Raw genomic sequence first — 24,062 nt, 5'->3', positions numbered from 1 at the left:
TTTTTCAACAAAAAAAGATGATGAAGAAGTTCAAGAACAAGAATTTGACGAGAAATATCTAATAACTTACGGCACTCGTCACCGTAGTAACCGAAAGTACAGTCACAATCGTATCCCTGGTCGTACGGATGTGCGTAGCACTCCTTGGCTTGACTGCAAGGGTCCGATGAACATGGATCTGTTGGTTGGATTAGCAAAAAAAAATCACAACAAAACAAACTATCAAAAACAAAACAATACAAAAAAGCAAAGAAAAGCAAATACATACAATCTTTACAATATAAAACACACACGAAATGCTTCGGTTGCAGTGCCAAACTTTCTGAAGTATGGAAGGCCAATGAATACCCATCTCAAGTAATGTGCTCGGGGACATGGGGGAAGTGCAAATGACAGCCGCCCTCAATCATGCTTATCGTACGTATTCACCTTTCAACCAATCAGCGCACTCCTTTTTTTAAAAGTACTGTGGACACAATTAGTATACACTATGGCGTCATTGGCCTTCCATACATGTCCATATCATAATAATTATTTTAGTCATAGAAAGCAAGAGGCCTATATCAATCTCTTTTTAGGGATTACCCTTGCCTCCTGCGTAATCTATATGATCATATTAGTCAAGTATATACCTTTGTCAGGAGCACAATAAACGATGGATGTGGTGGCGGTTCTTTCCTGGTTTCGTTTGAAGGCAGAACTTGTATTGACAAGGGTTCCTTGAACCAGTACCCCATCCTCAAGCCTTAAGTACCGGCAGCTTTGACACTCAGAGGTCCTAGGTGTCGACTTTAGCCGAGTCCCTCCGATAGTCGTGGAAGCTTGAAAAAGATAGGTAACAATGGCGGAATAGATAATCACAAAAAGGATACACTTGAAAGAACAATAAAATTTAAAAATCTCTTACTGAGGATTGTGGTGTCCATGATATCGGTCTGTAACCTCCTGAAATCATTAGGGAGCAACCTTTCCAGAAAAATTACTTATGTTGATACATTTGGAATAGGACAGTTGAGAGATCACTGAAAATCATCTGGTATGCTGCCAAAGATCTCTGGAAGACTGTCAGAGAGACCACTGAAAGAACTTTGAAAGACCAAGACAATACCCCCTTGATCCGAGACGGTAAACTCTGAATGACATTTCTTGTCTAGCGGAGATTGTACACTAGTCCTATACAGCGATCTTTCAATAGAAATCTAATGGTCTTTTATGGAACATGATTTTTCGAAAATCTTTTTTTTCAGACTTTCCCTTGTCTTTCAATGACTTAAGGATCTCTCAGCAGTCTGTTAGTGATTTCGACAAAAAAATTGAGAGACTGTCGAAAGATAGTGGAAAGACTAACAGGGCAATTCAATGCTTTTTTTATCTCTTTGTTTTTTTCTCTTATAGCTTTATTTTTCATTTCTATTTTAAAAGATAATCGAGTCAAGTTAAGCCTTGGTCCTAGCAATTGGTCCACTTCTGGTACTACTGGAGGATCATCATCGATCAAGAATATGCTCCTTTAATTTCATGTAAATGAGATGACAAATGTTGTCCGAAATGTCCAGCCTCGACAACACAACACTGAACATGTTGAATCGGCCAAGAAGTCCTTTGGAAGCTCACCATTGTGATCGAGAGTGCTTAAAGACCACTGAAAAACCATTTTCCTGAAAACCCGCTGAGCGACTGTTTTTTTTTTACTATCTGCGAGCCTATGGAGAATTATATGAATTAAAGAGTAATATAGCGTTACAAGACCTATACCCCTATTTTTCTTTTCCGTTCGTCTCTCCTCATTTTCTTCCTCTTTTCCCCCTCTTACATGTCACATTTCCTTCTTTTTTCTTTCAAAATCATAGGGTAGTTTGCCCCTTCCCTTATAGCAGCACGTTGAGCATAATCAAAGTCAAACGAAACATTATTGATCATACTTACCCGTCACAATGACCACCGTGACGAAATATATGTGTTCCAATCCCAGAAGACCAGCAAACATAACTGCAGTTGATTGGTAGGCCTACTTCAGTGAACTTTGAGTAAAGTAATGCGTTCCGTCTTAACTGGCTAATCTAATTCTTATAGATTTTGCGCTTGATGCTAACACCGCAAGTGTTGAGTGCGATTCATCCCAAACTTCAAAATAGCATTTGACTATAAGCCAGTCCGTAGTTCTTTTCTGCGCATGATCAAAAGATTCTACGCATGATCAGAGGAAGGTCATTGTACTAAAGTGACATGGTGCTTTAAAATCTAATGAGATAAGCACCAACTTTGATGTCTTGATTATTCATATATTCTTTTGAATAGTGGTATTCATTTACTTCCACATAAAACAACAATGCGTCCATGAACGACTGGTATTTCACAGTTTGCCTAGCACACTGTGCAACATGCTATGATATGCATTCAAAGTAGGAATGCAACAAATACCTTCATAAAGTGTTCGTTGGTGTGCTATTCTAGACAGCTGGGCTATTCAATTTCTTCATCCTGCTATGTAAGGCAAGCTTACGTAATATCTTACTTTGAAATCTGACTATCATAATGAAAGAAGTGAAAGGTCATTTGACCAAAATTGTCCATGAAGTAACTACGAACTGGTCTATTACACTGGCCAATAAGAAGAATGGTCAAACTCTTTAAACTATATAACTCAGGGCAGAAACTTGTCACCGCCCATAAAAGCTTACAATTGATTTGGAACAACAGTTCTAATTGGTCAGCATTTTGAACACGATACGCTTGCGATAAAAAATATTGACCGGCCACTAGGGCGTCACTAAATGGGAGTAGTGCTCAAGTATAGGAAATAAAAGAGATAAGATAGGGAGAAGAAAGAAAGAAGAAAAGGTAGAGTATGAGAAATGGAGAGGTGGGCCGCGAAACACTATAACACCCCTCTTATTAAATTGGAAGAAAATAGTACTAGCGAAAGGTCGTCTCCCCCCCCCCCCTCTCCCTCTTGAAATATCCCGGTGTTGCCCCAGACGGCAATGCCGGTTTTACTGGTTACCACTTCCATACTTACGTGTTCCGAGGCCTATATCACGTTTTCCTGAATTTAATAGCTGTAAGAACACTGGTTCCACGTAGATTAATGTGAAGATTGAAATCAGACTCGCTATAGATTATTAATATGTAATATGATGACGTCATCTTATCGACAATGCCTTGATGTTTACGAGTTACAAGGCAAGTTTGACGAAGTTAGACTAAATAATGATAATGATAACAATAATAATTATAAGGTTCTATTTACCCAGGGTAGCCACTTCAATTAGAAAACTGCTCGTCCAGCGGGCCCTGCTTAACATAATATGTTATTATTATCCTTCTCCAATCTAAATGCTGAGCGCCTAATAAAAAGGCAGGAGGTTTCATTTTTTCATAAGTCTTTGGTATGACTCGGCCAGGGATCGAACCTACGACCACCCGTTCATGAGGCGGACGCTCTACCACTGAGCCACCATGCACGGATCAAATAGATGGATAGGGGAAGGCGGGGTAAGTTGTGACAGTTTTTGCTTTTTGCATGTTAGAATTGATATGATTAATAATCTTGTCGAAATAAGTACCTTGCCTTGAAATTTGATTCTTCTGAAATATTTTCCACCTTTATATAACTTTCTATCCCCACACTGAAAGTCATCGTGACCTTTGAAAAAAACGATGTCAAATGGCTCAACTTGCCCCATATATGGGGTAGGTTTGAGCCACCTTCTGGGATGAGTTGAGCCACAAAAACTAAGTACAAAATGTATGAGGGGAGAACCAGCATGTCAAGTTTTTGTTTAAAGTCTTTTCACTTGCTAATTCTCTATAAATACTAACATCCTTTAAAAGGAAAAGAGCAGTCGTGTAAATTTGCTCCTTTCAGCAAGCATTTCAATCGATTTTTATGGTATGTTTGTTTTTCAAGATACATTACCATAAGAATTACCATGGCTCAACTTGCCCCATGCTGTTTGGCTCAACTTACCCCAGTCCGAACTTAGTGCGATAATTTTGTATCCACACATTTATTATGCATCCATCATATAAAAGACTATGACAAGAATGAATATCCATACCTGGACTAATAATGTTGTTATCATGTCTTTATTAAATTCAAAGACGTGTGTGTTTATAAAGCACTTATCTATTTCACACTCTTTTTTACTTTTTTGGCTGAAATTCATATTTTTCCCTCTAAAAAACTACTTTTTGTTTCAAAGTTGAAAAAAATGTGGTGGGGTTAGAGGTTATGCTATGGGTCTTCAATACATGACACCACAACAATTTCTGACTCATTCATTATTGGCCTGGGGCTGGTGGCTCAACTTGCCCCTATGCTCAACTTACCCCGCCTTCCCCTACTTATAAAATCAAAAGAGCCCTTACCTTTTAATGATGTATTTTGCGGTACTATTGCCCCCTCCCATTATAAAAGTATATCTTTTATAATGAAATCAGTACTTTGTTATAAAGATAATAAATATTGGAATTCCCTTACCCGTTTGAAAAAGATAACCCTTAGTACAAATCAATTTAGACCAAGTCATCATTTTAAAAGAATAAAAAATATCATTTTTAGCTCGCTCGCTTCGCTTACTCACTAATTTGTCAATTAATTAGCTATACATCCAAAAGAAAAGTCAGCACTTCACATTTCTTCTTCATCTATTATTCTCTGTGCTTGATTTCGTTTTATTATTAAGCACCCAGGGACTTCATTGTAATCCATCCTTTTCAGAACTTATTCATTAAACTTAAGTTAGAACCGTAAATACACAACTGGCAACACCTTTTTGGGTAAAAGAATCCTCTTTTGTTCATGTTCCCCCCTAACGTTTTTTTTTCATTTTTTTGTGTCCACCTAGAAGTTGTAACTTTGCACGTTTTATGCTGCGTTGATTTTACGTTCAATGGTGCAATTCGTATTGTAGCTTTGTAACTATAAAAATACATGTAGATTGTAAAAAAAAACACCCGGTGTTAATTTAAAACCAGCCTGGTATCTACATCGGTCCACACCAGTGTTGAAACACCGGTTTGGTGTTAGGCTAACAACAGTTTGGTATTTAAGTACAATTAGTGTTATCGGTTTGATTGTTAAAGGACAAGTCCACCCCAACAAAAAATTGAATTGATTAAAAAGAGAAAAATCCAACAAGCATGACAGTGAAAATTCCATCAAAATCGGATGTAAAATAAGAAAGTTATGACATTTTAAAGCTTCGCTTAATTTCACAAAAAAGGTCATATGCATATCCTGGTCGATATGCAAATGAGAAGACTGATTACATCATTCACTCACTATTTTTGTATTTTATCATATATATGAAATATTCTAACTTTCTCCTCATTGTCAAGTGAAACAACGATTAATTTCCCCCTGAACATGTGTAATTAGCATTGTGTAATACTATATGGTTCAGTCAAGTTGGTCCTTATTGTCAAATCTGTAAAAAATAAAATATTGTATGATTCAAACAATAAAAACAAAAGAAAAGGTAATGGAGGGACATCATTGCCCGTCTCATTTAAATGTCACTGAGCTGTGCATATCATTGTTTGTGAAAAATAAGCGAAACTTTAAAATGTCATAACTTTCTTTTTTTACATCCGATTTTGATGAAATTTTCAGCCTTATGCTAGTTTGATTTTTCTCTATTTATTCAAGCCAGCATTTTTCTGGGGTGGACTTTACCTTTAACTGGTGTTGTTTCGACGCTTCTATGTAGACCGATATAGATACCAGGATGATATTAAGTTAACACCGGCGTTTTTGCAGTGTAGATAAAGCCATAAAGGTGATCTTCAGAAGACGCTATTCTGACACAGATAGCTCCATGGTTGAATCGCTAGTGAATCGTTCTGTCACGCTCTGGCTTGGATACCTTTATAAAACGTGACCGTTATTGAATTATTTTGTGGTTTTCATCACGGTTTCAATCTAGTCTATAAATGTAGACCCACATCTGCAGTGTGTACCACAGCTGATTCAAGGAGTCTGCATAGCAGACTAGGTCTACTGAGAAATGGCTCGCTTCGCTCGCCCTTTCAGGCTGGTTTGCTTCGCAAACCAGTAGCAGATTCCACCTCACGAGCAATTCAGAGTCTGCATATAGCAGACTAGTTTCAATCTTATGCTTGTAGAGAAGAGGAGGAGGAGGAGGAGGAGGGGAGGGGGGTTTAAAACTAGTTAGCTTGAACAAAAAAGCAAATTAAAGAATATGATCAATTAAAATTGAGACGAACAATTGGACCAACAATGGGAGAGTTACCAACAAATCAATGGAGATCTTTGCACTCGCAATGAGAACAAGAATTGTTATGTCACACATAAGAACTTTTTGCTTTGTACAGCATTTACACTGAAAATACACTCCGAGGATACGTTTTTGCTCGTTCTCACGTGCATGAGTACAACAATTTTTGTCTATGATATATTTTTGAAACATCTTTGTAAACCTCTGGGTCCCCTCTTTTTTTAATGCAGAGTTGAGATTGGCCAAAATCAACCACTACTATGGAAAGCCAGCAACGTCAACATCTAAAATCCATGTTTCTTCAAAATATGTTCTAGATTTTCTGTCTTTTCATATATTCATTGCTTTCTCGTAATTTCAGTGTGCTTCGCTTTGTTTACAAAGGACAATGAACACATTTCCTGTAAAAAAAAGACACTGATGTATTTCCATACAGATGAGGTTGAGTTGATTAATCTTAACTCTTTGTAAGACGGGACCAGGATGCACTGCAAAAACTCTGGTGTTGATTTAACACCCGCCCGGAATCTATGTATGTCCACACTAGAGAAGTGTTAAAAAACACCAGTCTCGTTTTGGTCTAACACCAGATAGGTGTTTGTACAACACCAGATAGTATCAAAACAGCATCGGTTTGATTTCAAACTGGTGTTGTTTCAGTACTTCTCTGGTGTTGAATCAACACCGGAGTTTTTGCAGTGTGTACGGCACGTACGGATTGACTATAAATTGGCAAATTCAATAAAATATGTACAAAATTAATGAAGACGCTATTCAAGTGTGGCATCATATTCATCTCTGTCGCATCGCAACTGGGAGGAAGTCTGTATTCTTGATCTTAACATTCAAATGCCTCTATAACTAGTATACTTTATTTTATTTTCTGACTTCTCTGATTCCATTTCCTTTATATTCTCATGTAGATTTGCTTTGCTCTATTTCTTCTGCCCTTATCTTCTCTATTTTCTCTTCTGTCCATCTCATCTCTTGCCTTTTTTATTCTCAAACAGTTTGGGCAATACATATTTCAACGGTTATGGTTGTTGTCAAATGTGTAATATGTACTACACTGCAAAAACTCCGTTGTTGATTTAACACCAGCCTGAAATCTTATATATATCCACACCAGAGAAGTGTTAAACAACACCGGTTTTGGTATTAGTCTAACACCAGATAGGTGTTTATACAACACCAATTTGTATTAAACAGCATCGGTTTGATTCCAAACTGGTGTTGTTTCAATACTTCTCTGGTGTGGACACATATAGATTCCGGGCTGGTGTTAAATCAACACAGGAGTTTTTGCAGTGTAGTATGTCAACACATGTATGTATTCACTTATATATATATATATATATATATACAGTGCGTCCCCCCAAAAGACTATACACTTTTGAAATGGCTGCCAAATAAAAAATGTAGCACTTTGGGGGAAGATTTATAGATATGGAAAGCCAAAAAAGTCAACTTTTAAATGACACCAAAAAGTTGGAAAACTATTCATGCTTGAGCGAGCACTGCCCACTGAAACAAAGGGTATGAAAATTAGGGTGGGCTGGAATTAGCCTTCCAATTTCTTTCAGGTTTTTTTGTATGGTACTTGCAAAGTTGAGGGTTATTTGTGATCAGTTTGTTGTTTGTGAAAATTTAATGCATTATTAAATTGAAATTTAATGCATGAATGATCATGAATTGCAATTTTAAGTATAGCAATTTGTCTTTATCATGTGGATCTCAACAATGTGTTCATGAGAGTCAGGAGAAGAGGGGGTAAGATAGGACTGAAGTAGGTGAAGTACGTTGATGGGATAAAGGTCAACATAACATTTAGCTACCCCTCTCTCCATGTCACCCCCCACTTCTCTCCTCCTGAGAGACTAACCTCGGCTAAGCTGGGCAGGAATTAGCCTTACAGTTTTTTTGAGCGGTTAGTCCTTTGGAACTTGCTAAGCTAAATTAATGAGTGAGATAAGTTTTGGTTTCTTAGGCAAATTTCACGAGTTACCGAAGTGAAATTTAATGCATGAGTGACAGGAATTGTAATTTTATGTATTCATCTTGTGTACCTCAGAAGTGTGTTCGTGAGAGTCAGAGTCATGTGATGGTACCCGTTACAAGCAAGAGGGCAAGATATGCTAAGATAAAAGGGCATTCCTCTTCTTTTTGTCCTTGTTAAAAATTAAAAGTCATATGTACCCTCCCCTCTCCACCTCCATTTCCCAGCCCCCCCCCCTCTTTCTCAGTCTCACCTCCTGGATTGTACCCTATTCAAAACTTAACTGCCAAGTGACCGGTGGCTGATGGTCTTTTTTATTGAATGATTACCGAGAAATTTAACGATTTTGATGATTAATGAAATAATTCATTGAAAAAAAATGCATGTTTGATTGTTTACATTGCACATTGAATGAGTTGATTTACTGATAAATTGTTGATTAAATGATTGATAGGAAAAAGTTGATGCCCCAATTCAGAATAAATAATTAAATCAACATTCTGCTCTGGACTTCACGCTTACACGACAATAGCCATCAGCCTCTCAACGGGAGGGGAGGGCGGGAAAGAGAGAGGGGGCGGAGGCGAAATGTTCTGTTGACCCTTATCCCATTTAAGTCCTATCTCATCCCCTATTCTCCCGACTCCCATGAACACATTGCTGAGATCCACATGATAAAGATCAAATGCTGCCCAAAAGAGATCCAAATGATAAAGTTGAAATGCTGCCCAAAAAGTATTCACTCATGCATTAAAATTCAATTTAATAATTTACAGAATTTGCTTAAGCAACCAAAACTCGTCACGGTTTGTCATTAATTTTTCAAAACGCCCTTAAATTTGCAAGTTCGAAAGGATTTGCCTCTCAAAAATTGACATAAATTGGAAGGCTAATTCCAGCCCACCCTAATTTTCATACCCTTTGTTTCAGTGGGCAGTGCTCGCTCAAGTATAAATAGTTTTCCAGCTTTTTGGTGTCATTTGAAAGGTGACTTTATTTGCTTACCATATATGTAAGTATTTTCCCCCAAATTGCTACATTTTTTTATTTGGGAGCCATTTCAAAAGTGTATATTTTTTGGGGGACGCACTGTTTATATACCTAAGAGCAAATTTTGTGTATTTCTTTTTAAATACATGACAATAAATCATCTCGAATATTTTGATAAATAACTTTAGGATAAAGGAGGAGTATAAAGGTTTGAAATCAATGCTATAACATTTTTATCAAGATATTACAAAATGGCCATGCACTGACATATTAAATCGGTATACGTGGAGAAAGTATTATTTGTTAACCAATTCTAAAATTTCTTGAAATCCATTATATTGCTACATATTCAATGGCCTTTGTTACCACGGTAATCTAAGAAAAGGGGTGCTCACAAAGTACGAGCTAGTTTGACGGCTTTTGTTGCATGAGAGCCATGTCTATACCTCCTCTTATTCATTTCTTCCTGTCCTTTATGTTGCTGTTATTGAATTAAACTGAGTTTTATTGCTTGGTAAATAATTTTATGACCATTGTTAACACTGGACTGATCAGTTATATTTTTATATGAATCTTGACGCCTTGCATAATTAATGGGATATTCGATTTTTATTCGGAGTCAATGCACTGCTACTCAGGAAAATTCACAAACAAACGAAATAGAGAAAGGCGCTGGTTTTCTTATAAAGAACAGAACAATTGTTAACATTTATTTGTAGTACCGCACGCACTGAATTTATTAAGATTTAATAAAAAGCCTTTGGTATGTAAACGAGATTTTTTATCTGTCTCTGCACTTTCTTTTTAGTCTGAAGAAGATTCTTTCAATGTCGAAGAGACCGTCGACCCCCTTTTAAAGAAAGTGGTTCGCAAACGACGAGTCTCGCCTGATTCCGCGATCAATAAAATATGCAATATGATCTTTTGACTCCTGGATGGCCTTTGACCTTATCATCCTCATCAAGGCACTTATGGTATTACCCAAAGGTCCTTTGAACCAAATGTGATCAAATTCATGCAGAAATAAAGAAATGAGAGCAATTTGAACAAAAAGTAAAACAAAAAAATATGATGGATATGACCTCATATCAATCGGCCTTTTGACGCCTAGATGACCTTTGACCCCATCATCCTCATAAACACGCAGTGTGGTATTACCCAATGATCATAATGTACCAAGAGTAAATATTTGATCATAACGTACCAAGAGTAAATATTTCTATTTTTTTGTCCTCAGAGGTATTTATTACATTAAAATCAATAAACAAACGCAAACAATATATACAATTATTTTCAAATTTCATAAGCTTTTGATTTCATTCTACTGTTTTTCTGTTATTTTTATCTTATTACTCTTTTCAAGAAAGCTCAAATTAATGACTAATTATCTCTTGAAATCTGACAACATAGAAAAATAACTGATTTTTTTTTAATGAACTGAGCCAACACTAAGACTCTATATATCGCATATTATGCGAAAACCAAAATTACATTCAGAAAAGCCATGTTTTCATTTTCAACATCGTGGCCAATTAATAATGTTTTCTCATTAATTTGAATATTCACACTAAACCGGATCTTCATGAAATACTGTAGTTTTTGCCAAAAAAAAATCAAATGTGGACAATGCAACAAAACATGATCTAGAGTTTCAATTTGTTTACAATGGTTATTAGCCATATCTGATGTGATATTCCATCGAACTAAATTCTCTTTATACGGCAAAATCCGATGCAGCAATTTGAAATTATATTGTCTAACTCTGTTATTAAATAATTTTCCAAGCTTGAATTTCATCAGTTGCTCCATTCATAATCTTCTGCAAGAGATAGCCTATCATTCCAAAAAATATAACACCATTGGGTGTAAATTCTTTTTTAAATCTACAAAATATGTGTAGAATTGTTTCGTTTTTGATATTGTAATGTCAATTGAGTCACCGGTTAATTCAAATCAATTTATCATTTTGCATTCGCTAATCACCGTGATTTTTAAGCTGAGCATTGTTCAACTTATCGAACCAATATTTTGGTAAAGCGGTTTTAATTTTAGCATATTGAAATAAGATACAAAGATAATTCATCGACAGTAGGTCTAATACTTTTCCATGATCCATTTTCCATGATCGATTCCCGGCAGAGACATTTTTTCGTCATCACCAATTTTTCCATAGGGTAGATAGCTCTGGGGAACCTTGATTTAACGTTGACCTACATTAGAATATCAAACAAATGTCCTCGACATGTTTCAAGGTCATATCAAGTATAAGCATATTGTATACGTCATGTACAGATTAATGCCCCCTATATTCATCCTTTTAGTGAAACAGTTTTCATAATAAAAGAAATCAATTACTACTTTATATGCGTATCTGTTTACTTCTTTATGTTTGCATGGCTTATGACATTGCAGACATCACGTGCCCGATGGCGCCAAATTCAAGTTACATACACAACTACGTATAACACCACGTACGCTTTCTATTACATAATGCATGCATGTACACGTATACGGAGTTTTCATAACAAATTCACTCAGCTTCCATAACTTTGACATATTAATTCGTAAAAACTTAAACCATATTTCAGCATGCCACTCGGCTTATCTGATAATAACTGATAAACTTCAAAATAAACAAAAACAATACTTACGTCATTGGGCTCGTATCACGAAATTAAAGATATTTAACTAAACGGACAAGCAACACGCTTTCCACGACTGTACATAAAACAATACGCCCTCAATCGGTGAATTCAAATCTGAATAAAATCGATTTACAAAATGAAACAAAAAGAGTCATCATAAATTAGAAAATTACTAAAATCTTTATCCTGTACACGACAAGTTCTTTGATATAATTTTGGGGCATGATGTAGCATGTGCTTATATACAAGTAACATTTTTATAATAACTATTCTCCATAGTATGTTAGATTTCTCATCTTCCAAAGATTTATAACACGTTTAAATTTATCTGTCTTTACAGACCAATTAAGGACATTAAAGTCATTTGTATTCTTGCATAATACAAGCCCAAGGTATTTAATTGGTTCATCAGACCATCCAAAGTTACATATACCATTTGTTATAACTTTGGTTTTGTTTAAATTAATTTTTAAGCCAGAATGATCTCCGAACTTAATAACATCTTGAATTGCGACATTTCCTAAGTGGACGGAATTAACAGAAAGAGCGGTGTCGTCTGCTAGCTATGAGATCTTTAATTCTTTAAAAAAAATGGTTCTTTGTGGAATGGAATCTTAATACCACTGATTTTCTTTCTGTGACGCCATTACCTAATAACAACTAAAACAAATAACAAAGCCGATAGAGGTCGCCCTTGTCTACACCCTTTTCTATCTTAAACTGTTTTTAAAATCAAACCATTATTTATTACTTTGCCTCCAGCGTTTTTATATAATGCTTCAACCCATTCGATAAATGAATCTTTAAAATTTGATATTGACAGGGTTTCGAAAAGAAAGCCATGTCTCACACAAACAAAATGTTGTTTGAAGTCTAAATACCAATCCTTGTTGTTCCAAAATTTTGCAATAATCAATAACATCTTGTAAAACCTTAAGTTATCTGAGGCTGAACGCCCCTTAATATAACCTGTTTGATTAAACGAAACCATTTTATGAATTAATCGTTGTAGTCGTTGTGACAAAACTCTCGCCAAAATCTTATAACCTATATTTAGTAATGAGATTGGCCTCAAAATGTCTAATAATCTACTATCCCCTACTTCTCAATGGCAGTGTGAGTATACCTTGTCTTTGACCTTCTGACAACCCCCTTGAGCGTGTCCTCCATTTAGACTGTCGATTAGCAAATCTTTTATGTCTGGCCAAAAACATTTATAAAACTCCGAACTCGATCCATCGCAACCAGGTGCCTTGTTCTTTTGCATTGAAAGCAAAGCTTATACACTCGTTTTCGGTTACTATTTCTTCACAACTTAGTGTATTCTTCTCCTCTAATACTTTCAATTCAATATTTTTAAAGTATGATTTGATCCCGGATTTGATGTTCATATCATTATCGTTATAGCTACTTATGTACAATTTACTTAAATAATTATTAATAATCTTCAAAATCCTGTTTTCTTAGTAAATGTCTTACCGTTTTGTACCATACGGTTAATCTTTTTTTTTCATTCCATTTATGGTTTCTTTTTTTCAAAAATTACTTGGACGACTTTTCGCCAGACTCCATCCATTTCTCCCTCGCTCTAATATAAGCACCTTTGCATTTTTATGTGTAACATTTATCTAATTCATTTCTGATTGTTTCTAACTTATCAATTTCTTTCTTGGTTGGATTTTTATCAGCCTTTTCACTCTGTTTATTGAGCTCATCTTGTAACTTTGTTAAATAACATTTTCTTTATCCATGTTTTGTCTCACCTGCACAGCAGAGTGAGACTATAGTCGCCGTTTTTCCGGCGGCGGCGTATCTGAAATGACAGCATATCTTTAGACAGTTTATGGACCTAGTTCATGAAATTTAGACATAAGTTAATCAAGTATTACTGAACATCCAACCTGAGTTTCATGTCACATGACCAAGGTCACATGTCACTTAGGGTCAATGAACTTGGACCATGTTGGGGGAAATCAACATCCAAACCTTAAACCTAAGGTTAAATTTTTTGAAATGTCATCATAACTTCGGAAAATATATGAACCTAGGTCATGAAACTTGAACATAAGATTAATCAAGTATCACTGAACATCCTGCATGAGTTTTACATCACATGACCAAGGTCAAAGGTCATTTAGGGTCAATGAACTTTGACCAAATTTGGGGGGTATCTGTTGAATTACCATCATAAATTTGAAAGTTTATGGATCTGATTAATGAAACTTGGGAATAATAGTAATCAAGTGACACTGATCATCCTGTGCAAGTTTCAGGTCACATGATTAAGGTGAAGGTCATTTATGTCATTTAAAAAGTGTGACTTTATCAGAATACTTTGTTGGCGCATAAACATTCAATAATAAATAATAACAACTGTTATAAATTAATCTAAGAGCAACGGTCCTTCCATCATTTCTGGCATCGATGTTTACAATTTCTAGAGGTAATTTCTTTCTCAATAATATTGAAACCCCTTTGGAGTGGTTAGACCCATTACTAAAGAAACATGCACCATTCCATTGCGATGAAGTCTCATGTTCTAGCTCTTTCGTCCAGTAAGTTTGTTGTAAACAAACAATATTTGTCTTTTTTGCACGAAGAACCGATATAATTTTGATTCTTTTCGTTTTATCCCACATTAAGGATATCAGATGAAGAGAAATCGAGTCATCATTCATTAATTTTGTTGATTTTTTATTGATTTCTTCCATTTCATGATCGACTTATAGTTTTCCCTTTCATTCGTTATTCGCTCAACAGCTTAGTGTTTTCCTTTGCACTCTACTTTTTTTGCTTGTTATCTTTCCTTTCAGTTTCCTTTTCGTATAATGTTTTTCCATGTTTTTGCCTGTCTGGAGCTGGAGTTTCCGGCGATAGGGGTGATTTCTCGTCGTCGCTTGAAGTCGAGTAGCAACTTGTGAATTCATCTTCTCCATCATCACGTGTTGTACTGCGGTGAGAAGCGTATTATATTTTATATATTAGGCGTGGTGTTTCATTCTCTATTATGATACCTTGTGCCGAACCATGTGAAACGTTTTATCCTTTCCATATTTCTTGTTTTCTATTAAATTCTTGTTGGGTAATTGTGAATGGCGTTATTTTTTGTAAACATGTTAATTAATATGTTTGGGAGTAGCAACTTGTGAATTCATCTTCTCCATCATCACGTGTTGTACTGCGGTGAGAAGCGTATTATATTTTATATATTAGGCGTGGTGTTTCATTCTCTATTATGATACCTTGTGCCGAACTATGTGAAACGTTTTATCCTTTCCATATTTCTTGTTTTCTATTAAATTCTTGTTGGGTAATTGTGAATGGCGTTATTTTTTGTAAACATGTTAATTAATATGTTTGGGAGTTCGTTTGAATTCAATTTGTACATAAATTGCCCTGTTTGAAAAAGAAATAGATCTGGAAGTTTTAAAATATTGGACTTGTAAAATAAATTGTTAGTATGAGAACGATGAGGAGCATTATGTATAATTCTTATAATGTTCTTTTGTAAGATGAGAATTTTGTCTGTAAGATATTTGTTGGCGTTACCCATGTCATTATTCCATAATTCAGATAGGGAAGTATTAGGGAGGAATATAGTGTAAAAAGTGTTGATTTTGGAAAAAAGTGACCAAATGTCTAATTAGAATCAAATATGTACGATCATCTGAATTTTTTTTTGAACAGTTAATTACAGAGACTCCTGTAAATACCCACCCCCCTTCCAAACACAAATAAATATGTATGTCATTATGACTCTAATCACGCTTCCCCAAACTTAATTTTATTTGCTTGCATAGATACTGAGTAGGCCATTACATTTTTTTTTTGAATAGCATTGCTCGTGACATCATACTCATCTAATTTCTATTTCTGGCTCTTTGTTTACAATTTTGTTCAAGCAGGTTCCTACTAATTATGCAGAATAATACCAAAGGGAATTTCTAAAATAGCTTAGTCTATACAAACAGGGGTTAACCACCGCCGTTTCACAATTTCGCTTATCTCAAACATGCTCTACTTAAATTTTATGTTTTCATTTCATGTCATGTTTTCTTTTATTTCTTTTTCCCATATCATTGTCTCCTTCTCATCACTTAGTTATATCTCACTACACACATGCATTGCACTATCTAGTCCCTATTTCCAAATGTTGGGATCATTATCTGGCTTGCTCAATTTGAATTTGAAAGTATTTATAACTAAAAATATTTATGTAGTATTGGGATTCGTTCCTCAGTCTCTCCTGCGTTAGCAACAGAATTTCCTTTCAATTCTATTGACGACGACGAGTTTTTGCTCCAGCTTCATGCAGATAGGAAAATCACTAGAGCTATACATAATCCCGAATACGACAACAGCATCTCTTATGATTTAAACACAAACTCAGAAGAGTTGTCCCTTAACTTTGATGACAATGACCCAGTACAACAGTTTGCTTCATCTAAATACTATACGGTAAATGAATACAAATCAAATAGTTTGAACAATGTAAATGAAAACACGTTTCTTTTACATTTAAATATAAGGAGCCTGAACAAGAATTTTGATCAGCTTGATCTACTTCTAGAACATTTTAATTCACATAATAGCCCTATTATTGGTCTGACTGAAACGTGGCTCCAACACTCTAGTAACTCTCTTTTGAATATTGATGATTATTATTTACTCACAAACAACAGACATAATAGACCAGGAGGCGGTGTTGGTATGTATATACCGAACCGACTAGATTACTCTTGTTTAAAAAATCTTACCCACATGAATGACAGTCTTGAATCACTTTTTATAGAGGTTAAAAATAAACACAGTAGGAATGTAATAATAGGGGTGATTTATCGTCCTCCTCAATGTCCCCATGATGATTTCTTAAGAGATATCCAAAACATTTTACAAAGTCCAATTATTCAAAATAAACACTGTTTCTTAATGGGTGACTTCAATGCCAATTTGTTGCAGTCCAATTCTCAAGGATTTCCTCACGATTTTCTTGAAATGATTCTTTCGGCTTCTTTTTTACCTACCATAACTAAACCTACGAGAGTAACAGATCGATCTTCCACATTAATTGATAACATTTTTACTAATATGCAAGATATGCCTTTAGAATCAGGAATCGTTATTTCTGATATATCTGACCATTACCCTATTTTCTGTAGAACTACTCTTTTAAACACACGAGATGAAAGTCGTAATTCTAAAATAAAAACTCGATGTTTAAATGCCAGAAATTTAGAGCGCCTGAATGAAAATTTAAGTACAGTTAACTGGCAACAAATTTATGATTCTGAAGACGTGAATGAGGCTTACAATAATTTTATTGATATTTTAAAGGATAAATTTGATATTTGTATACCATTTAGAGAACGAGTGAATAACTATAAAAAATACCCTAGATCTCCATGGGTGACTAAATCTATCTTAAGATCGATAAACCGGAAAAATAATCTGTTTTATAAATACAAAACTAATCCAAATAATAAGACTCGTGAAAAATACACTCGATATAAAAATATTTTGACCAATTTACTACGACAAGCGAAAAAACATTATTATGCAATGCAATTTGAGCTTAATAAAAATAACATGAGAAACACGTGGAAAATAATTAACAGAACATTAAACAGAAACAGTAAAACGCAAAATATTATCAAAATTAAATCAGAGACTAACGATCTTATTGAAGAACCTCAAGCGATAGCTGAGATTTTTAACTCGTACTTCTCTCAAATTGGAGAAAAACTTGCTGAAAATATTCCGACAACTGGCAGTAAATTTGATAATTATCTGGGGAATAATAACCAATCTTCTTTGTTTTTTGTCCCTACTGACCGTGAGGAAATTATCGGTATAGTGAATAGGTTAGAAGGAAAGAAAAGCTCAGGACACGACGAAATTGATAACTGTCTCCTCAAATCCATAATCTTAACAATAACGACTCCGCTGGCCCACATTTTTAACCTATCACTCACTAGTGGCATTGTACCAAATAACATTAAAATTGCGAAAGTAATCCCGATATTCAAAAAAGGAGACACATCTGAAACAAAAAACTACAGACCAATATCACTGTTACCATCCTTATCCAAAGTTTTGGAAAGGATCGTATTTATTAGAGTAACAGACTTCTTAAACAAACATAATATTTTTTGCGAATCACAGTTTGGCTTTCGAGCAAATCACAATACAACTCAAGCGGTATTGAAATGCATCGATACATTATCACATGCCGTTGATCAACATTTACATACAATTGCAATATTCCTGGACTTTTCCAAGGCTTTCGATACAATTAACCATGATATCCTATTAGTAAAGTTGTCACACTATGGTGTTAGAGGGAAAGCCTTGGAATGGTTCAGGAATTATTTATCGAATAGAAAACAATTTGTACAAATAGATAATCACAGTTCTGCATTGCGACCAATAAATTGTGGAGTTCCACAGGGTAGTATACTAGGTCCCTTGTTATTTATAATATACATAAATGACTTTTATAAATCCTCAGATGTTCTATCTTTCATTTTATTTGCAGACGATTCGACCTTATTTTATTCCCATGCGAACCAAAATACACTATTGTCTACTATAAATCGTGAACTGAGACATGTAGTTGAATGGGTTAAAGCAAACAAATTATCCCTTAACATCCTGAAGACAAACTTTATGTTATTTAGTAACACTTTGCAAAATCTACTTGGAGACATCCTTTTGGACGATACTGCTCTAAATAGGGTCTCTTCTACTAAATTTTTAGGCCTCATGATAGACGATAAATTGAAATGGAACATTCATATTCAAAATATATCCAAAACTATATCAAGGAACATTGGTATAATGAATAAAATAAGACACTTTTTTCCAAAATCAACACTTTTTACACTATATTCCTCCCTAATACTTCCCTATCTGAATTATGGAATAATGACATGGGGTAACGCCAACAAATATCTTACAGACAAAATTCTCATCTTACAAAAGAACATTATAAGAATTATACATAATGCTCCTCATCGTTCTCATACTAACAATTTATTTTACAAGTCCAATATTTTAAAACTTCCAGATCTATTTCTTTTTCAAACAGGGCAATTTATGTACAAATTGAATTCAAACGAACTCCCAAACATATTAATTAACATGTTTACAAAAAATAACGCCATTCACAATTACCCAACAAGAATTTAATAGAAAACAAGAAATATGGAAAGGATAAAACGTTTCACATAGTTCGGCACAAGGTATCATAATAGAGAATGAAACACCACGCCTAATATATAAAATATAATACGCTTCTCACCGCAGTACAACAGGTGCACCAGTCTTTCTTCTCGGTTATCTATCTTTTCACTTTCATCCATCATTTCCGTACTCCATCCATCACAATAGCTTTCTTACGATTTTTTTTTCTCGTTCTTGCATTTATACTTATACCTACAAACGTGTCTTTTAACTTATTCTTTGAGGAATCCACACTCAACAAGCCCTGCTTTTTAGTGGATCCCTCCATTTCCTCAACATTTATTTAAATAGTAAAGATGAATAAAATAAATCATATGCAAAACTCTTTAACATGAATAGTCTGCAGATTATCTAGTTCATCGTAAATATCATTATTATTATGATTATATTGTTTCGTGTCTATTGTATATATTTACTTATATATGCTACATTGTCATACTGTATATACTTGCATATTCATTTATATCTTTGTAATGATTTCTTTTGCTGTTAAAATTGATTTGAGTTGAAATGAAATAAACCAAACTGAAACTGAACTGAAATTTCGATCCACCATTTATTTGACAATATATGTGCAAAGTAATTTAGAATGTAAAAATTGTATATTTATATGTGATTTTTTTTTTCTTTTAAACCAGTACTGGTCTTCTTTATTTGGATAAAAATATACACATACATATGTACACAAACAAAAATTTTACAAATTATTCAATATTAGATTCCATTTGCTCATATTCATATACAAATTTTCCTTTCGTTTACCTTTCTCAATATCATATCTTTTTTTCACAACATATATGAACATAATTTTCAAATCATAAAACTTCATCTTTTTCATTGTAACTAATGTTATTTTGTAACATTTGTAAATAGAATATAATGCATAATTCAAAATTAAATTAATTTCTTTTCCTTTTTCTTTTCTTAGACCGTAAACAATATGCTGAGGCTTCAAACGAAAATTTTGAATTAAACATTTTCTTATGAGTGCTTCTACGTATTTCCAAAACTTATCAACCTCTATACACAACCAAAACAAATGAAATAAATCACTCAATTTATTGCACTCACTACAAATATTAGTGTTTCTTAAATTCCATTTTTTTAAGTTACAGAGAGTAGGTAATAAATTATACATAAAATTGAAATTAAAGTGGGCTATGGCATTATCTTGAATACTTTTGAGTTTCAGTGTCCATGTAAACAACCAAGAATTCTTATTTTCTTCATCTAAAATTTCTCTCCAAAATATTTCGGCCCTTGATCTTTCAACATTTAATTGCAACATCTCTTGATAAATTTGTTTTACTCTAGAGTTACAATTAAGCAATGTATTTACAGATGGCATACATGATTCATCATTCAAAATTGAATTTTTAAATTTTCTAAACAAAGCAAGATTATTTTCTTTTAGTTGTTCTCTCCACATTTTTGGTATTGACATTATACAAACTGCATATTCTGACAACCATTGTCCATCAAGATTGACTAACTTTTCTTTTAATTTATTTACAGTAAGAACGGTATTCTTAGATACCAGATCACCTATGAACAAAATATTTGACCGTATCCAGTTCCTAAATAACAACATCCTTCCATTATGTCTGATATTGTTGTTAAACCATAACAATTCTTTGCAAATCTCTGCACTTGATATTATTTTTTTCTTTTCCTTAAGCATTTTTTCTTTTTTAAAAGTAAAATAGACATATAATATATCACGATAAAACTTTGGAATCGTTTTCAATGACAGAACATATTGTGGATCACACTTACAATTTCTTAAAATAAAGCTTCCACCTAATTTATCAAACCAATAATCAAACATCCATTTCCATTTTGATTTAGTGTCATCGAAATATTTGAAAAGCCATCTTAACTTAAAACTGTTTAACTGTATACCTAGATCTAACATATTTAATCCACCATTTGACAAATCATTAATTACCATAGTTCTTTTTACTTTGTGAATTTTGGATCCCCAAAGAAAGTTCATCATTAATTTGTCAATTTTTTTTACCAGGTCGTTAGGACAAAAAAATAATTTGAGCAGTGTATACAAATTTAGACAATATTAATGTTTTTAAGACAATTATCTTACCTTTATATGTAAGATTTCGTTGTTTGCAAATGTTAAGCAATCTTTCTATTTTATTAATTTTGTCCTTTGACCAATTAAGTTCGCAGCTCATAGATTCATGTCTTGTAAAAATTATACCAAGGGCTTTAACATAATTCTCAGCCCATGGAATATTACTTATCATTTCTAAAGGTTTATCTTTCCCCAACCACATAACTTGTGTTTTTTCCTTGTTTAAAATAACACCTGAAACTTTTCCAAAATCTATTATATGCTCTATGGCCTTATTTCCTGAATAATTATTTTGCATAAAAAGTGTCAGGTCGTCAGCTAGCTGACATAACTTTATTTCTTTAGATTTTTCTCCAACACAAATTCCCTTTATATCCTTGTCACTTCTGATTTTGTTGCTGACAAACTCAACCGCTAAGATAAAAAGTAACGCAGATAACGGGCAACCTTGCCTTATCCCTCTAGTGGGGTAAAATGTTTCTGTAAAATATCCATTCAAAAGAACGCAATTCGATATTTGTGTATATAGAATCGAAACCCATTTTCTGAACATTATTTTGAAACCATATTTTTCTAAACATTCATCTATAAAATTCCACTCCAGACTGTCGAATGCTTTGTAGAAATCTACAAATATAAGACGACCATCAACCTGTTCAAGTTGTGTGTAGTCAATAATATCCTGAATCACTTTTGCATTACAATACCCGATTCTACCTTTTATATAACCAACTTGATCTTCATTTATCAGTAATGTTAATATATTTTGCAATCTATTAGCTAATACCATTGCAGCCAACTTGTAGTCAACGTTGAGTAACGTTATTGGCCTCCAATTTCTGATATCTTCTTTATCTCCCTTTTTATACAATAATGTTATAATACCCTGCCGTTGGGTGTACGATAAACGTCCATTCTCAAAGCCCGCATTCAAACTAAACAAAACTAAATCCTGTATATCTTCCCAGAATTCGATGTAAAATTCTACCGTCAGTCCATCTCCGCCCGGTGTTTTATTTCGTTTCATATTTTTCAGTGCCTGTGTTATTTCTAACTTTGATATTTTACCTTCACATGTATTCGCTTCTTCACTTTTCAATTGTGGTCCATCTATGTCTTGAACGTACTCTCTAACCTCATATGTGTTCTTATTTAACGAAGTATATAATTTCGAGTAGAATTTATGTACATAGTTCAAAATTTTACTCATGCTATGCTCATTTTTCCTTCCTATCTTCAAAGACGTAATAGTCTTTTTAACTGCATTCTGTCTTTCTTTTTCAACAAAATATTTCATATTTGTCTCTCCTTCTTCATAATACTGCACTCTTGACCTGATTTGTGCACCGGCACGTTGTTTCGAGTAAAATTGTTCTATTTTCCTTCTCAATTCTACTATATCTTTTTTATTGTTATCGTTTTCAGTGCTCTTAATCAACTCTTCATATTTCTTTTCTAAAGTTCTTATATTAACATTCTCTTTTCTTTTTAATCGTTTGGCAAAACGAAGGGAGATTTCTTTTATCTTGATTTTACATAAATCCCAAACATATGACACATCCTTTTCGCCTTTCATCTCTTCTTTCATTCTACGTATTATATTTCTAATTAGTAATTTATATTCTTCATTCATTAAAAGGGAATTATTCAACTTCCAAAACCCTCTGCCTCGATTGCCATTTTCACAAAACAGTGTAAATGTAACTGCACAATGATCGGGGCATAAAGCTACTGGTTTTATGCATGCCTGCCTGACGTAATTGCATAAACAATCTGCTACAAGCCAAAAGTCTATTCTAGAGGCCATTTTAAGAAATGTATTTCTGTACGTAAATTGTCTACTTTCTGGATGTAATTTTCTCCAAATGTCGACTAATTTGTAATTTTTAATCAACTGATTATATTCAGGTAGCTTTTTATAAATAGACTTTGCTCTTAAGGTATCCAGCTCAGCCTTGTTTACACAATTGAAATCACCTCCAAACACTAAGGCATACGACTTCATGTCCGTACGGCACTGAACCCAGTTGCTCAGACGATGCAAAAACTTTATCTTTTCTTTCTTTTCTGTCGGAACATATACATTTACCATGCATATTTTCTTATCACCAATGTTCATATTAAGCAGTATTATACGTCCATTGCTGTATAGCACTAGAATCAATACAAAAGTCTAGTTTTTCTTTACATAGTATCGAAACACCTTTTCCATGATTACTACCGTATGAATGAAATGACAGTCCCTTCCATTCTAACTTAATTCTTTCTTCCATATCCTGTGTTAAAAAGGTTTCCTGTAAAAACAAGATATCTGCATTTTGATTTCTGAGCCACTGAAATAACATGTTTCTTTTTCTACTGTTCCTTATTCCCCGCACATTAAGTGAAAGGAGTGTGATACATTTGTCCGCGTAAGTACCGGTTTCAAACTTCTTCTTTTTTGTGTGTGTTAACGTTATTTATTTCTTATTTGACCCCTTTCTTCTCCTCTTTCTTTCTTGTCTGCCTTTGCGTTTCTTCTCTTTGTCACTCACTACATTTTCTGATCGGTAATCAGTGGTTTCATAGCCATCAGTATTGTCGCTGTTCTCAGCTTCCGAGCTTTGACTAGCATTAGCAGCATGACTGCTTCTCAACCAAAGATCTGGCAAGCTCCGTTGTGTAGAACGCTCTTCACGCGTGGTCCGAGTGTTTACATCTGTATGCTTCAACGGACTTCTATGGACAACGGCATTGACCTTGATTGTATTGGCACGATCACTTGACGCACGATCTTTCTCATTGGTAGCAAATGGGCGTTCCCCCAATCCTGGAATATCTTCACCAACGGCGCCAACAAGATCGGTTTGATCACG

This window comes from Lytechinus variegatus, chromosome 13 (genome assembly GCF_018143015.1).
Source record: "Lytechinus variegatus isolate NC3 chromosome 13, Lvar_3.0, whole genome shotgun sequence".
NCBI classification, from domain to species: Eukaryota; Metazoa; Echinodermata; class Echinoidea; order Temnopleuroida; family Toxopneustidae; genus Lytechinus; species Lytechinus variegatus.
This window is presented reverse-complemented; position numbering follows the sequence as displayed.